This window comes from Pinus tabuliformis, chromosome 5_1, assembly GCF_031772625.1.
Source record: "Pinus tabuliformis cultivar Carrire ecotype Pingquan chromosome 5_1, CPIR1, whole genome shotgun sequence".
Lineage (NCBI taxonomy): Eukaryota > Viridiplantae > Streptophyta > Pinopsida > Pinales > Pinaceae > Pinus > Pinus tabuliformis.
The window spans coordinates 236,325,302-236,343,220 of NC_142305.1; positions in this window are offsets into that span (position 1 = coordinate 236,325,302).

Sequence of the window (17,919 nt, forward strand, 5' to 3'; positions counted from 1 at the left end):
ATCCCTCGATCATGGACCATAAGAGAACATGGCTCCCAAGAGGTCTTCACTAGACGAAAGAACCATGCTCTAGGAGGAATACATGTTGTTTGGTACCAAAGACAGCTCGGGTTCCAATGCCCCCAGTACATAATGTACTATACCATCTGTGTGATCATCAATAGATGTGGAGACGGAATGAGTAGCCACATAATTGACCTATGGCGGGGAAGGTACTTCTTGCAAACAAGAGTCGATAGGGGACAATGGTTGCAAAGGAGGTACCTGGTGACCAATGAACGATAGTTGATCAATAGTCACAATTATCCCTTCGCGTGGAAAACAAACCACACGGAAAATTTAAGAAACAAGAGCTCCCATGACATAAACATAGTCACATCCATGGAGAAGATTGAAATCTAAAGGACCTCGGACTACCATCACATCTATATAGACGACCTTTCCTCCCAAAGTAATAGGGAACTTCGAAAGGATCCCTAAAGGTTGACTGGTTGCTTCGTTGAAAGCCAACAGATTCTGGGTGACAGGCACAAGTTGTGGGGAGTCCAAATCTTGCCAAGTAGTAGAAGGCATGATGTTAACAAATGCACCTTCATCTAATATAGTGCCAGGTACTACCATATTATAGGTTTGTACTATGATCTGGAAAGGCACATAAGATGGGAGACGGAAAGCAGTCAATGGAACCCAATCGAAAGAGACAACATAACTACTTGGTGGGGGTATCATATGATTGCCCCCAAGCTATACAAGAATAGGAGAAGGACTCTCCTGAACAATCGGGACGGCAGGGTCACTCTTTGATTCATGATAATCTGAGGAGATGAGAAGTACATGAGTAGTATGATCATCATTACTCTCTTTGGGAACAGAGTGAACAAATGAAGGTGGAGCCAAGTCGACACTCTTTTCGACCGATGGTTGGTTGGGAACAAACACAAGAGAGTCACGCTCGGGAAGAGGAGGATGGGCAAGAGATGAATCCAATTCAATCTCTTTAGTAACCGGGAGAGGGTCAGAAGAAAGCCTCTGATAACCAATAGGAAGTTGGGGTGGAGGAGCTGCAAGGTTTCCAAAAAATTTGGAAGCTTTATCCATGAGAGGAAAAAGGTGAAGAAGATGCTCTCCTTCACATAACCTACAGGGGAATCTAATCTTCCCTTTATTCTTACCATCATTAGCTGAGGGTGTAGCATCAACATGATCTCCGGAGGTCGATGGGGATGGTTGATTCAGATTTTAAGACCATACCTCTAAGACTCTAGGAATGCTAGGACATTCTCGAAGGAGATGGTCTACCTTACATAGACTACAACGGAAATTGATCTTCCGTGTAGGATCAAAAGGTTTGTCAACGGGGGGTGCATTTGGAGTAACAGCTGCATGGTTGGCCTCTCGCTTATCTATCTTCTTCTTCTTCTTCTTAGCTTCCTGGTTACTGGATTTCAAACTTTCACCAGGTGAAGTAGAAGAGGAAGAGGAAGAAATGGGGGAAGAAGGCGAGGGGTCAACCTTAGAATCATCATGACGTGATTCGAATGAAGGAGACATTTGGATAGGAGTTGAGATGCTTGGGACCACCAAAGTTGAAAACAACTAGATAGGTAAACTAATGGTTAACCCAGGGAGGGACAACATTGCCATATAAGGAGCACCAACATTTCCGAAAGAAGGAAAACGACCAGGATTCACATTTGAGGGGAATCCTTTACTGGTATACTTTGGAAATGTTGCCATTGGAAACAAACCTAAAGAATCACTAAGGAAGATAACTTTAACCAAGAATATTTCGTGGGAAGTTAAGTTTAGAATACTGAAACAAAAATTTGCCTTTTCATGTTTTAAGAGTCAAGAAAAGGGCAAAAGGTGACTCTAGTCACTTTCGAAGTTAACAAGCTCTAAAGGACAAGTACTCGATGATCTTTTCAAATTTAAAGAGTCAACAAAGATAAAAAAATGACTGCTCTAGATGATCTAGGTAAAAAGGATTACTAGGCAACCATGAATTGCAGAATACCTCTTGGCGAACTGAGAATTACTGGTAGGAAATCTCCCCGAATGCTGTGTTCGGTGTATAATGTTTGCAAGGTGGCATGCTCGGCTTCCTATGGATAAAGGATTGTAGCCTAGAGGGGTCTCCCGTTATATACTCGATGGTACGGGGAGCACAAATCCGTACTAGCATTGTCTAATGCCAAAGCTAATGACAACTGCTAGGTTTAAAGATGTCGGAACACGTCTCTAGCCTAGACCACTAAATGTGAGTGTTAAGTTTCAATGCTTCCTTAGGTTAATTCAATAAATTTTAACGATTGATCTTGAATTAGGTTTCAGTTACAAGGCCCTACCACTGTCATCTGAAAAATCCTATATGAAGTTATATGAGAAAAGAGATCTTTGTCTTCAATGAAAGTTATCACTAATTGAGAGATAGAGAACACAAAATCAATGCAACAATCAAAGAATGAAATATTTCTCTAATAAATCTCCTAAATTCACTTAATCTTCCTATAACAACATAAGAAGTTTCATTTCATTTCCAATGCTTATGATGATGCAATTCTAGCTTCTCAATAACGCTACTAATGCAATATTTTCACATAAGTAAACTAGAATGATGTCCTTATTTTCATAAAATGCAAATTGAATCTTTCACATAAAGCACTTTAATGAAAATTTTCACAATTCTGAACAAACAAGCATTAATCAAATCTAAAGCATTATAAATGAAACTAAAAGAAACTTCTTGCCTGAATCAAACAAACCAAACACATAAATGCTTCAATCGACAAACCAAGCAATGTAATCTATGCTTGGAAAGAGAAAAGAGACACTCGAAATAAGAGAACAAACGAGGCTTTTTCACTCATTCAATTGAAAACAAAGCATCATAGTCACTTTTGGGAGGAAGAAGAGAGTCTGAGGGTCAAGACACACTAGCATTGGAATGGGAGAAATTATGATTTTTTCTTACCCCTAAGACCGGAGTGACTTTTGGGCCAAAAGTTGCACCGATCGACATGACTGACCAGCACTACAACTAGCGCTGATGGAGATCGACGCGAATTTTTGGCCAAAAATAACATCGATCGAGGGATTCAAAGAAAAAAGAAAAAATAACTTCACATAGGGCCAGAATTAACACATCAGAGGGTGGGCTAAACCAAGCAAGCACACAAAACAAGCTAAATTAAGCTTTCTAGTTAGGGAGAAAACGGTCCAAAAGGCTTACAGGGTCAAAATCACAAGAGCAGAACACACTGGCCAAGATTGGGGTCAAGCCCTAATCTTCATTTATAGGCATCAGTGCGACTGCCTAACTGACAACAAGAACCATAGGCTGGTCAGCGCGACTGTTCCTCAGCAATTCGCACTGGTTGGCACGATTGTTAGTGGATTAAGTGCATTGGCCAAGGTAACTAAGGATTTTTTTTTTTTCAAAACGGGGACCATATCTACTACTATGAATTTTGGACTTAGGCCAGTAAGCAGGAGAAAAGAAACAGAACCAAAGGGAAAACGTGAAACTAGAAAATTTCTCATGAAATCATGAAATCCAAGACAAACAAAAGGATTGGGATCCCCAATAGAGTCGCCAATTTGTGGTGAAGTAAAATTATAAGTGCGGACACGAACAAATTCCTCTAGCCCAACAATGGGTCTAGCCATAATAGATACATTCTATGGAATATTTCCTTAGCTTAGAATCAATCAAGAGGGCCTACCTCTTGTTCGCTTATCCTGCTTGATGATGTCCTCACTTACTCGCTCCAACAATCTCTCACTTCCTTCTTCAAGCTCTTGAAACAAGTAAACAACAACAACGCACAAACATAATAATAGACAAATTGCAATTCAACCTACTTAATTAGTCAAGAAGCATTAAGACACGAATATGTAATATTACAAAGCATGTAGGAAATCAATCGATAGTTGCATATATTAAAATCAAAGACAGATTACAACCATTCATCTTGACATCACAATCTTCCTCTGACAAGACTGGGTTCCCACACACTTCTACTAGCACTCCATGAGAGCTTCAAACAACAATAGTTTAAAGGCTCTTACCTTTAGGCTTCACTCCAAACCAAACACACTTCTCCCTCACTCAACTAGATGGCTACAACTAGTAATAGCTTGCTTGTCTAATCAAAATAGTATATTCACACTCACCCAACACTCTCACTGTGACTAGTTTGTGCTTGGGAAGAAGGGAGGTTTATATACGAAATATGGATGGGATATGGATCCTCTTCTCATGGGAGAAGGACTTATCCCTTGATGTCATTCCATAATTATAGGGGAAAGGATCCCAAACTGTCATCCTTGACCCCATCCGGCCAAACCATTTACCAGACTTCCATTATGAAGGTTCTAGAGCTAGAAGCTTCGGCTCTGATTTAAAAAAATTTCCATAACAGGACGGTGTGACTGGAACACAGCTCAGTCACATCGGTCGGTGTGGGGAATAGTGCTAATCTCTGCACATTGGCGTGAGGGAGACAAAGTTCATTAGCGTCGACCTTGTAAACTGGGAAAAATAGAAGTTTCAGGGGAAATGGTGCAAAAGGGAAGTAATCTACTCATGAAGAGGGACATAATGGGAGTTTCTCCATGAAGGAAAAGCCTGCGGGGTTCACTGTAGAGGTCCTCAAGGATCAAGGAACGAGGAGTACAGGGACAATGACAAAATGTTGTGTAACAGCTACAAATAATTATTGTACATGGTTAAAACCTACAAGCCACTTGTGCAGCCAATTATGATGTCAAGGGAGCATATTGCAATGGATGATGATATGCATTTTGTGATGAGGCAACTCTTCTTTGAAGATGAACCAGTCCCCATTAGCATCATACCTCAACATACTAGTACAACTCTTCCTCTCCCTAATCTTCCCCTGTTACTGTATCAAAATCCTAATCAATTCCTTTCTAAGTTAACTAAGACTATAAAATTTCAGCATATATGTTCTAGATATAATGATGTTAGTTCTAGTGGAGGAATTAGTTCTAGTAGTGGTGTTCAGGCCAATTCAAGTAATCACTTTCAGCAGGGTTCCAAAGGATTTGTATTTGTTCATTCGAGGCACATAGTCATGGCTGGAAATATGACTGGATCACTTACTCGCTATCCATAATTTTTAGGACGAGGTGGCGAAGATGTTGAACAACATTGGTGCTTGTGTGAAGTTGTTTAGATGGCTCAATAGATTCCTCATGCCACTAAAATTATTGAGTTCCAAACTACTCTCAGAGGTTGGGCACTCTGTTGGTTTATTAAGTGGATTGATGCAAATCCCAATGCTGTAATGGATGTTTTTAAACAAGAATTTCTTCAAGAATTTAAGTTACCTCAATCTAATCAGCAAGGCTTGGCGGAATTATTGGATATTCATCAAAGGGAGGGGGAATCTTCTTGGCAGTGCATGCAGAGATTCAAATATGCTATTTGAAATTTGTCATATCCTATTGATCCCCATCATCAGAGGGTGTTGACAAGTTTAATCCTCTTTGCAGACAAAGATGATCCCTCTAGCCTAATGAGTAGGTCTAACAACTGAAGGGACAATCAAGTAGACATCTTCCTAGATTATAATTGGAAAAAATAGAACAAGGGAGAAGGCCTACCTTGCTCTGATGCTAATCTGATTTCCTTTGTTGAGATCCTTGAACCAATTATGTCACAGACTTGTTCCTGCTTCTTCCATCACTTATATACCTACATAGGTGACCAAGAGACAACAAAGCATGCCAAAACCAATAGAAAATATAATAATAACCTATTTATTTTATCAAGGAATGCCAAACCAATACATACATGAACATATATGTTTTGGGAAGATGAACCAACAGTTGTATTATTATTTAAAGAATAAAGGGGAAGCTTACAACCATATCCTTGATGTTGAAAGGATCTCCTTGGGTGGTAAACCAAGTCCAAGCCAGAAACTCTCCAACACTCCTTCTCCAAGTCTAATGAATAACCTCTTAGCATAAGCTCGGCATAGGGGTGCAAATGGACATAGATAAACCACTTGGGAATGGTAGAGGGGGACTTTATAGGCTGGGAGAGGGATTTAGGCCTCCTCCAAAGATAGAATTAGGTCCACATCTTAAGGAGGTAGCTCATAGGGATGAGACCAAGAGGTCAAATTAGGAGGATTCGACCTCATCTATGCGAAACTACCTCCATCTCGCCGCTTTGGAAGCTTCTAGATCACGAAGCTTCTCATCATCTTTGGGAAAGCTTCCTTTTTGAGACCATAGTGAGTATGAGAGAGAATAGAGCGATGCCGTTGCGAGATTAACAAGATGAAACATGTGATCATCATGGTTTTGAGCTTCATAAGGGCAATGACTCTCATTTTAGGGTTTCATGAGAAATTTCTTTAGGGAAAGCTCCATATATTTTCCAAGCAAAGTTAAAGGAGGAAGCTGAGTTGTATACATTGAAGAGTATATTGTATAATGATCATGTTTCAGGCACTTCAGGGTATGTCACAAGGAAGTGCAGGAGGCGTGACAAAATACTATGTAACAGATGCCCCCTAAAGCATGAAGGTAGAACGAGGAGTGATGGCTGAGATGATTTATGAGCTTTTGGCAAGGACGAGGACACGCACTGTCAAGAGACCTGGAAATCAAGGACACATATACAAATACATATCTGAGATCAAGACATGAATCCACGACATGGATGCAACCATCTGGATGATGAATACTAGATAAAAGATCCATGGTATGGGCACAACCATCTAGATAACAAGGATCATCATGAATATAAAGTCTCATGGTATGGTCACAACCATCCGTATAGTAGAAACATGTGTATAATCAGGAATAACATAAAACTCCATGTAGCCTAAGCCATAACAGATAAAACTCAGGGTCTTGTGCTCCATCCCGACCCGATCAATGTACGGATTCCATCATGCGAATAAATGTGTTGAAGTCGAAAATGCTAGAAAACCACCTGATTACCGGCCAATGATGTGAACTGTTAACAGGTACGAGAGAAACCAACAATAATGACAATGGCTCTCAAGGTACAAGAGTACAATCCGTAAATTTGATAATAAAGCTGAGGTCAAACACTCATGGAATCACCTGATCGAAAGCTAATAATGAAGACCTGTCATCGGATGCGAAGAACTGACCATTAAGGCATGCCAACTCTAAGGTACTGAAAGGGATTTCCTAAGTCATCTTCCTGGATAATGAGCTAAAGTCGACAGGAAGTGACCCGTTGAAGGAGGGAAATGATGAATCCCCCATCATTGACACAAAAGAAGGAATAAAATGGCATGATATTTAGGACTGTAGCAATGAATCAAACAATGTATAGGTAAATAACTGCAGATTGGACTTCTCTTGAACATATTGGCGACACGACTCCGGAGTGTGGTAACATCTGACTCAACATGGGACTAAAGGTCATGATGACAGTGTGGAATAGTCAAATGAGAGGCAAAATGGATCACCCAAACCTAGGAGGACAAGTGACTGAGTGAGGATATCCCAAACCCGACATGAGAGCAGAAGAGTCTCATGTTCAAGAGTGACATGCTGCCTATACAAAGGATGTCTCATCTTCATTTTTCCCCGCTATTTCTAGCGAGTACCCCAATTATTTTTATCACAATATTGAAGGGTATATCATATGCTTGTCATGTAAGTTAATTCTTCAAATGAATCCACCTTAGTAAGTTTTACGAGCCCTAGGAAGGAGAAGCTCGGTCTCGTCACGGTGACAAGTCTTTTGTCATAAAATTTTAATGAGTTCAACGTAATAATAACTTGGTGTCTTTTCATGTTTAGAGAGTTTGAAAAAGAAACAAAAAAAGAAAACTCAATCATGTCGCTTTTTGTAATTTGTCCCTCGAATCTGAAAAGGTAGAAAAAAATATCCGAGGGAACCTCTTGACCATGTCGATCAAGGTGTACCTTTTTCACAAATAGTCAATCTCAGCCTGAAAAGGGGTAAACATATACTGAGGTGACATCGATTCATTTACTTTAACGAGTTAGAAACAACAAGCACTCAACAATATTTTCAATTTTTGAGAGTCAGAAAAGAGCTGAAAGACTCCAAGGGGGTTCCTTTTTCATTTATTTAATGAGTTTGAAAAAGAGATAAAATAAAACTCTTAGAATCGGTAAAAAATGATCATTGTTCACATTGAAGGTACCTATAACTGCACAAGAAACACACCCATCACTAGCATCAAGAAAATATTAAAATATTACAAAAATACTTGACAAAATGACTTTCAAAACTTATAAATAGGTAAAAGTAATTTCATTTTTTACCATTTTACCAAATTGAGCTTTGAAAGTGCCTTTGTGCCCTAATTTCCTTGATTTTCCAATGGTTGTTGTGGGAGATCCAGGGTACCATTTCACAATCCATCTGCGACAAGTAATAGCCTCATTCATGCTCTTCCATTTCATTATTTTTTACTGCAATTTTAACGGTAAATTTTAGGCTAGAAAGGAGGATTTTAAAATTTTAGGTCACCGACGACCATCGCAGGTATGGTCATCAAACCTGTGATGGTCACGCTCGAGCCCAAAGGCTCATGCGATGCCATCACACTGTTTTGAAAAACAGGTGTGATGGCGCCGAGAGTGACTTTTTAAAGTTAAAAACTCTTTTTTAAGCAAAATTTGATGATTTTTATCCATGTAAAAAGCATTAATAAGTGTTTAAATGTTGTTTGCAGGAGAAATATGGTCTTGGAGTGGAAAGAAAGAGGCCATGAGGCTAAGGATTTCCAAGCATCTTAGGATTCGGCATGCATAAATTCTCTGAGGGATTGTGGCCTACTAAAATTCTTCCAGACCACAGGGTTGAGGGCTCAGATGGAGTTGCTATCCTATCTGATCAGCCTTTGGGATCTAGATTGAAAGATCTTCATCATCAAAGGGAAAGAACTAGAACTGGAGGAGATGGACATCTATTTCATCACGGGATCATCCCATCGAGGAGAAGCAATTCAACTCATTGGATCTCACCAAGGAGGTGAGAGTACCAGGAGTCTAGTCCATAGATATTGTCTTGGTGCCAAGATAACCAATGGAGGTAAGGTGAAGATTGCAACAATCACTAACAACCTCGTTCTGCGAAAATTTTTGTTCACCATGGTGCATGTATCTAGCATGCAAGCTTTGCATGAGGCTTCCAAGTCTCAGTTTCAGTATGCTATCACATGTTTGACCGCCACCATATTCAACTAGTGTGGAGGCCTTTTGGTGAATATGAAGCATCAACTAACCAAGGGTACGCAGGGACACCTGAAGCAATTCAGCTTTGGTTCTATATTGGTGACCTTATTCTTGGAGGGAATACTGCTCTTCTAGTATCAGTGGGTAGAAGTACCACATCCTTCCCCCCAAGATTTGAGGCTCGTGAGATGGATCCAACTCATGCCTCGAGGAGGCACAGGTCAACATATGCATTATCCATCATAGTTCTTCACTTGGCTTGAACACCAACTACTTATGGTATATGACTATGCTTACGCCGGCATAGATTTCAGAGGGGATCCAAATCTACCTCTACCACTAAGCGAATGGTGGATCGACGGAGGTAAAAACTTGTTTTTTGAATTTTTTCAAGTTTTTATGATTTTTATAAAAGTGTGAACTAAGAATCAACTTATGATGAATGTGCAGATGTGGGACCAGAGAGACCAGCAGGCATGTCGCCAATAGCATGACAAGCTGCCCATCCAATAGTGGGTGCGGACTATGAGGAAGGGGCTGACCCTTAGCATAGATGGAGTGCAATGTGGAGGCAATCACTTGAGGGGCTCCAGATTATGCCACAATCGACGATGTTCCACTGCATTGGTAGAGACACATTGTGGGAGTCTCTGCGAGACTGCATCGTCTTCTAGACCGATTGATCACGGCGGTCTCATGTTATCATGATCACCATGTAGTTTGATAGTTCATCTAGTATTTTATACATTTTGTAGGCTTTGAAATGGAAGTGTCTTGGAACACTCTAGTTTTTGACATTTTGATGTAAACGCCCTGACAGATGCGATATCTATATATATATATATATATATATATATATATATATATATATATATATATATATATATATATATATAATATATATATATATATATATATGCATGTTTTATTTTTATTTTTTCTTATGTGTTCATAACATTATTCAGTTTCATAAATGATGCAAATGTCTATCAAGAACAAGATTTTCTAATGCGTCATTTAATGTATTTAAATTACATGGAATAGGTTGATATGTAAAGTAATCAAAATTTCTTTCCAACAATCTAACACGTAGATACATACAAAATATCTGTGGATTTCTCACTGAATAATGATTGTTTAATTGCAACGCAACGAGCTACAAATCTAACTTGACAACTAAATCCTTAACGCCAAGAGCAACTGCTTTTGACAAGAGTTCAATAACCACACTATACTCAGCTATATTATTGGGTGTTCGACCAAGGCAGATACTTTGTAAGTTAATCAGCTTTCCATTAGGGTCATAGAGTACCCATGCTATGAAAGAGATGTTCCATGTGCTATGACAAGCACCATCAGTAAAACTGACGTAATGACTTGATGACATCTGCAAACCGAGTGGAACACAGGGTAAGAAGAAAAACACATGTCTACAAAGCAAACAAACACACCAAAAATCAAAACACACACTAATGAATTAACACACTAATGTACAAAAGTTATCATACAAATCTTATGCGTAATACTTTTTGAGAAACAACCCATTACCGGGCTATGACAATGCATTTCCCTCATAATCACATAGCTCATAGGCACCTTTCTATAAGACACACTTGACAATGTAGGGTCCATGCCACATAGGTTCAAACTTTCCTGCCCCAATTTATCATTGGCTTGTTCATAAAGAAGGACCAAGTCGACTTCAATGAAAGTGCGAGGAGAAATAGTTTGGTCAAAATGAGCTTTGACCTGTTTCTTTTGAGCTTCAATGACCAATGCAGCGATGTGATGAGTCTTGTCAATTATCTCAAGATACAGTAGCCTCTCTTCTTCAGGCGAGGTATCTGGAAGAAGTTCAATAGCTATCTTAAGTGAAGGGATTTCACATTTGATTGGAAGAGTTACCTCTAAACCGTATACCAGCTGGAATAGAGTGAATCCAGTGGTCGTATTTGCAGAGGTTCGGTAAGCCCAGAGAGATGAGAATAACATTAAATGCCAATATTTTTTGTGCTTCCCAATGGTATGCTGAAGCATAGTAATCAAAACATTATTGATTACTTCAACCTGGCCTTTGACCTGTGGATAATATGGAGTTGAGCTATCATGTCGAGGGCCCAACTGAAAGTTAGCTTTGCCATCATGTACTAATGAAAATGTGATCCATGGTCAGTCATGATAGCTTGAAGGACACCAAAACATTCTATAACGTGGTTAAGGAGGAACTGTGTGGTAGTAATACCATCAACATTGTATGTAGGCATCGCCTCAGCCCATTTTGTAAAATAGTCGACAACGACGATGATATAACCATGCCCCCTAGCCGAGTGAGGGTTACATGTCATGAAATCAATGCCCCATTTGGAAAATGGGACAAAATTAATTACGGGGTGTAGAGATGCGAGTGGGGCGCCCTGCTTGTGGTTGAAAATCTAGCATTCATGGCATTTTTGGACAGTTAGAATGAAATATTTGAAGATAGAAGGCCAGCAATAACTGGCGCGAAGGATCTTCTCAGCAGTGGCATATCTAGACATATGACCACCACAGGCACCAGAGTGGCAATAATTTAATACCCACTCATCCTCTTCAAGGGTGAGACATCTACAAAGGACAAATTCTACATCAACCCGATACAATGTATTACCCAGGATCCGATAGGGTTGGGACTGATGTTAGATGTGACGTTGGTCTGATCAGGACAAATTAGATCAGAAGGTTTGGGTTTGGAGATAAACAATGATGTCTCCATACCATGGGTTAAGAGTGCAGATCATAAACAAAGTTTCATCAGGTATCTGCTCAGTAAAATCAGTTGGAGTGATTGTAGATGGAAGAGCACAAAGTAACTTAGCAAATACAAGTGATTTCTTTGATTTGGCAGCAACAAATTCCAAATTAAAATCCTGCAGGATGACAATCCATTTGGAGTATTTTCCCTCTAACAACTGGCGAGTCAGTATATATGTCATGGGGTCGCAATTAGAAATCACGGTGGTTTTCCGTAAAATGATATAGTGTTGAAAGCTTTGGACTGCATGAACTGCTACCAAAGCAAGCTTCTCGACATGAGCATAGAAAGACTCAGTATCAAGAAGATTCCGACTCAGATAATAAACCACGTGCTCATTGCCGTCATCATCGTCTTGAACTAACACCATAGCAATGGTGTTATCAGTTGCAACCAAATACAAGAAATAATCGTGGCAGTAATCAAGGGGATCCAGTAAAGGAGCACTAATCAAGGCTTTCTTTAAAGCATCGAAGGATTCTTGGGAAAATTCATCCCAAATAAAAGGGATCCCTTTCTTAAGTAGGCGAGTATATCCTTTGGCAAGTTTGGCGTAATTCGGGACAAATCAATGGAGAAAATTAGCTTTTCCCTGCAAACTCTGCAATTGCAGCAGTGATGAAGGAGGGGGTAGATTGACTATGGCCTCAACTTTCAAAGGATCAATCCTGATTCCTTCATGAGACACCACAAAACCTAAGAGCTAGCCAGACTCAAGCAAAACACACACTTGTGTGGATTGAGATGGATATTATAATGCCGACATCGTAAAAAGATAGCTCTTAAGTGATCCAGATGGTCACGACGTTTAGCCAAATGAGCAAGCAAGTCATCGAGGTATGATTGAACAATGTGTTGAATGTCATGGAATGCATAGGAAATTTCTCATTGAAAGGTAGTGCCAACATTCTTCAAACCGAAAGGAAACTTTTTGTAAGCAAAAGTACCCCAAGGACAGATAAAGGTCATTTTATGCTGATCGACGGGTGAAATGTTAATCTGGTTATAGCCAGAAAATCCATCCATGAAAGAAAAAATCTCACTACCTGCGCATTCATTGATGATATGGTTGATAAAGGGAGTAGGATAATTGTCCTTAGGACATGCACAATTGATATCATAGTAATCAACACAAAAACGTATCATACCTTGCCTTTTGGCAACAAGGACGATATTGGATACCTAATCTGTCAATGGATTAGGATAAATGAAACTTGCTTTCAAAATCTTTTCAACTTCTGCTTTGATCGCAACAACCTTTCAAGGGTGCACAAGGCGAAGCTGTTTCCGAACAGAATTAGCACCAAGATAAGTCAGAATCTCATGCACCACTATGGCTGGATCGATACCAGGCATCTCCTCATATGACCAAGCAAATACGTCTCAAAATTCTTTAAAAAGTTGAGTATAAATCTTGATCTCATTTGGAGAACAGGTAACCCCAATATGGATGTTCTCGACAATTGGGTTCATCTCTGCCCGCAAAGAGGATCAACCTTTTCAACAAAATGAGTGGGTCTAGAAACTAAAGGGACAATCAACAAGACATCTTCCTGGATTATAATTAGAAAAAATAGAACAAGGGATAAGGCCTACCTTGCTTTGATACTATCTAATTTCCTTTGTTGAGATCCTCGAACTGCTTGTGTCATAGACTTGTTCCTACTTCTTCCACTGCTTATATACCTGCACAAGTGACCAAGAGACAACAAAGCATGCCAAAACCAATAGAAAATCCAATAATAACCTATTTAACTGATCAAGGAATGCCAAAACAATACATAAATGAACATATACATTTTGGGAAGATGAACTGGTAGTTGTATTATTATTTAAAGAATAAAGGGGAAGCTTACAACCATAACCTTGACGTTGAAAGGCTCTCCTTGAGTGGTAATCCAAGTCCAAGCCAAGAAACTCTCCAACACCCCTTCTCCAAATATAATGAATAACCTCTAAGCACAAGCTCAGCATAGGGGTGAAAATGGACATAGATCAACCACTTGGGAATGGTAGAGGGGGAATTTATAGGCTGGGAGAGGGAGTTAGGCCTCCTCCAAAGATAGGATTAGGCCCACATAGTAAGGAGGTATCTCATAGGGATGAGACAAAGAGGTCAAATTAGGAGGATTCTACCTCATCTATGAAAAACTACCTCCATCTCGCCGCTTTGGAAGCTTCTAGATCATGAAGCTTCTCATCCTCTTTGGGAAAGCTTCCTTTTTGAGACCATCACGAGTATGAGAGAGAATAGAGCGGTGCCATCGTTGGCTTAGCAAGGTCCAACAAGCGATCATTACGGTTTTGAGCTTCATTAGAATAGAGCGGTGCCATCGTTGGCTTAGCAAGGTCCAACAAGCGATCATTGCGGTTTTGAGCTTCATAAGGGCGATGACTCTCATTTTAGGGTTTCATGAGCCATTTCTTTAGGGAAAGCTCTAGATATTTTCCAAGAAAAGTTAAAGGAGAGACCCGAGCTGTATACATTGATGAGTATACTGTATAATGATAATGTTTCGAGAACTTTAGGGTATGTTACAGGGAAGTGCAGGAGGTTTGACAAAACAATGTGTAACAGAGGGATTGTTTTATTAAGACTTTGCTACCAGTGACTAGGATTCTGTTGTCACAACTGAAGATTAACACATTGTAAGATGCATTAGAACATGTAATGCAAATGAGGAAATGGCGAGATATCCTCAGGATTACAAACTGGGTGCTTCTTTTGCTGATCCTGCTATCATGGGACTCGAGAACCAGATTTCCACTCTTAATGAGATGATCAAGGATCTTGCTCCTATGTGACTTGTGTGACCTCAAGTTTGGTGTACAAACTATCAAGTTGAAGGGAATCATGTCACTAAATGTCCACGACTAAGGGGACTAGGGTGGTCTAATCTACCTATGAGACCACCTCCACTGGCACCGCATAATCCTGAATTCATGCAAATTTCTTCAATAATGCCCTTTCAAGGTTCAACCCAATATTAGGCATTCCCTCCACATGAAGGTATGTTTATGAATGAGTATTGTGAAATTTTCAGGTCCTATGATCACTCACCTTGGTTAGGCTCTATTTTACAAAAGTATTCTAATGTGACCAACAATATGTTTTGTGAATTTTGTGGGTCGCCCACACATCATACAGATAAATGTCCGTTCTTAGATGCTTTGGCTAATTTCCTAGATTGCACAACTTTCCAGGTCAATGAATCTTCTCAAGGACGAGGGGGTGGAACCCTAAGAGGAGGGAGGGCAGGAGGCAGAGGCCCAATAATATGTTATAACTATGATCAAGAAGGTCATGTTGTAAGGGAATTTCCCATGCAAAGAAGACCTTAGTGTTCACATTGTCAGGTGAATACACATGCTACAAAAGATTATCCAGAGTTGATTGCTCGCTTAGAAGAACGTAACCAAATGAAGGGAGCTAATTTGATTAATTCTAAACCACGAGAACCATAGGTAGTGGCGCAATCGAATATTAATATTGTGACCGAAGGAGGGAAAAGAAGTGAAGCTGATGTTGGAACTTCTGAGAAACCAACTGTCATAAGGCCAATGTCACTGAAGAAATATTATGATGCCAACTAGCAAGAAGGATACTATAGAGATACAACTGAATTATTCTGGAAACTAATTTATTCTCAAGGTCATCAGATTGAGTAACCAAAACAAGTGTAGACCAAAAGTCATATATCCTCACGAAAGATATCCCAACTAATTTTGGATTGATTTAAGTTATTCTTGTAGATTATGAATGATGAGAAACTTGCTAGTTAGTCGCGCAAAAACTTAAAATCTATTATGAAGGATGATCTATTCTCAGAAGGATATATTTCTGCTAATCTTCCTGAAAGACATTCGAGGCAAGTTCAGTGAAATGAGAGGAGAATAGGAAGAGAATTTTGGTTTGATGCTCAGATTGTTGGATATCAGATCAAGGATTCCATGTTAGACCTCGGTTCATATGTTAATATTTTACCAAGGAAAACTTCGGAGGCTCTCGAGAAACCCAAATTGGTCTTCTCACCCATTCAACTATGCATGGCCAGCTAGCATTGTATTCTACCCATCGAGAGATTGGAAGATGTTGAGTTTCATATTGCAGGTGTTAAGACTTATGTAGATTTTGAAGTAATTGATATTATGGGTGATAAGGATTTATATCTAGATTTATTGTGTATTGACTGGGCATTGACTGGGCATTTGAAAACTATGCAATGATCATTTTAAAACGGTAAATGATGACCTTTGATGAGGATGGAGTTTGTGTCATAAAACTACTGGATCCATACAAAGGCCTAATATTTACTAAGCCTATTGATGATGTTGAAGAACCCAATTTATTAGATCAATTGTATAAATTGACTGTTGGGAAGAGGGAGGATTATATCAACCCCACAGTGACTGGATGCATCAGTTGGAGAAGTGTTCAAAGTACAAAAGTAGGATCTGATGTCACAATGGAGGATTGACAACAGGGGAATCATGAGCTTCATTTTTAGCATTGTGCAACTGTCAGGTGTCTCCGTTGGATCGATACTGAGGTACACAATTATCCTGTTTTCAATGGTACTGGATATGTTGTGAATTTTATTCAAGAAGATGACTCCCGAATAGAGGAAGGTCAAAATATGTATTTAATGAATGTTTCTTTACAAGAGACCCCTGCAAGATGGTGGGAATACCATTGTGACCTTTTACATGATTGGGATACTATTAAAATTGCTATGATTATTAAATTTTAAACTTCTGTGGTCATTTTTGGAAAAATATGACCCAGATTATCCACAGTACTTTTTTCATCATGTCGACGTTTCGAACCCCAAAGGGGATCCATCATCAAGACAAAAAATGTGTGATAGATTGAGAGAAGAATTTACCGATCATAAAAAATAAATAAACACCTGATGATAAATTAAAGTAGACGCCGACTAATTCATAAAACTAAAATATATAAACTATTCAATTATATTTGTTTTATTTCTTATTTTAATTTAACCTAATATGAATTATAAATAATAAAAAATATCATAAGTTTATTTATTCATTGTTTAAATTCAACTTAATATGGATTACCAAATATAATTAATTAATTTTATTTTATTTTAATTTGAATTCTTATTATATTTTTGTAACCTAATTAAATATAATTACTTTATTTTAATTTTAATTCATATTTTTATTTGGATTACTAATTTTATTTTATAAAATAAATAATAAATCTAATGAAATAAATAAATTAATAAAATATAATTCATTAAATACATAACTAATAAAGTAATAAATAATTTGGTTTAGATTTAAATTATTTTACTTTCAATTAATTTATAGATTAATTTATTTAATTTTTTTATAATATTAATGTTAATGTTAACTATGTCACTAAGGGTTAAATTTTTATTTTTATTTATTTATTAGTTACTTAATTTATTAATTTATTATTTTTTAATAAATTTTTAACAATTAATCATCTATATTAACTTAAAATAATCTTAATAATAATAATTTATTTATTATTAATAATAATCATTTATTTGTTACAAATAAATGGTTATTATGTCAAATAAATAATTATTAATTCTTAAAAAAAAATATTTTAAAAATTCTACTAATTAATTAATTAACTAAGAGAGATGCTAGTAATTAAGGAAGGGGGAAGGGAAATACCTGTGATACTACACCTTGAAAGATCTGGAAGGATTGATATGTCTAATCAGGGGAAGCCAGTTTCCACTAATCTCATTCCCATTGTCCCTGTTGAGGTTATGTGGAAGCTTCATAATTTCAATAGCCTCTCTAATTTTCCTCTTTTGATAATGATCTTACCTTGCAATAATCACGGTGTTTTCCAAACACACATGATGCTTGGTTTTGGAGGAGTGTTTCGCAAGGGC